The sequence below is a fragment of the Apis dorsata genome, unplaced genomic scaffold (assembly GCF_000469605.1).
Source record: "Apis dorsata unplaced genomic scaffold, Apis dorsata 1.3 scaffold_1, whole genome shotgun sequence".
NCBI classification, from domain to species: Eukaryota; Metazoa; Arthropoda; class Insecta; order Hymenoptera; family Apidae; genus Apis; species Apis dorsata.
In genome coordinates this window covers 660,223-661,563 of record NW_006263304.1, presented here as the reverse complement: position 1 = coordinate 661,563, position 1,341 = coordinate 660,223, and positions in this window count along the sequence as shown.

Sequence of the window (1,341 nt, the reverse complement as noted above, 5' to 3'; positions counted from 1 at the left end):
AAAAAAAAAAAAAAAAAGAAGAAGGGAAGCGCAGACGTTCATTATGCTATTTTCACCGCTTCCTCGTGTCTCGATCGTTCCCCGGACTCACCGCTTATCTCATCGACACCCACGAGCGGGGATACAAGCGGTGTAAAAGTGTCCTGACACTCGACGCGCGGACAACACGGCCGACGATCAAAGGGACGACAAACAAGAGCAGTGGTCATCGAGTTTGAGCGGGGCCGACGCGGCGGATATGCCGCGTTGACTCAGCACGCGTACCACGAGTCATCAAACCAATAACAATTCACGTCTCGTGCAACAAGTAACTCGATCAACGCGAACAAGACAGTGACTCGATCCCAAACTTCCCATGCTGATTACCGTTTCGAGTTTCTCTTGTCATCCACGATAAATCCACCGTATAACGAGTATAATTTATCCCCTTCGTCGTTCCATCCATTGTCACAACAGGGGAGGAAAAAAAAAAAAAAAAAAGTACCAATACGCGTATGTACATATATACACGGTCTCATCTGATTCGAAAGTTGAACAAGCAACATACGTAAGTCAGCGACGAACGGGCACAAATTTTCATCCGCGAGTTAAGGCGAAGGGAACGGCATACCTGCACACAGATTGGCCCATATTTTACCGCAATCCTATTCCATATCCTCTTAAATACGATGCGTCGAGGAAGGGTGGTACAGCTATGATTCTTCGTAATCCACCGTCCGGGTACACGAGGCTTCGGTTACACGATCTCTCTTTTTACTCGTGATACGACGCACGACGCACACTCGTATCGAAAACGATGAATCGTGCACCGGTTACCATCGCCAAATGATCTACCTGCGCCTCGACGTGAACGCGGCCCGAGTGGCCGCTTTTAGAACGCTACGTTAGGCCGTGTGTATACCTACCTACGTGTATCTGTCTTACCCTTACATCAACCCCTTTTTCTCCCGATTTCGCGGCCCAATGGAAGAAAAAAAGCGAGAGAAAGAGAGAGAGGAAGACGGGAGGAAGACCTGTATGCGCAGTGGCAGCCGGTTATTCCGGTAGCCGCCACTGGTTCCGCTCTACCGGTATATTTCGTTGAGTCGCTCGTTGCCAAGGAGAGCATCCACGAAAAGTGGTGGTAAATTATATATCAAATACCGAGGCCGCGTTAACTCTCGCCTCGCCCGCTTTTGTTTGGTGTGGTATACGTGCGAAACGAAGGAGGGATAAACGAATTGTATGCGTTTCGTTCCTGTATTTCGGGTATGTATTCGCAGGTTGCTCGAAAAATCGCATTTTTTTACGTGGCAAGGCACGTTGCACCGGTGAAAGCAGGTCTCGGGGACGGGATCTCTT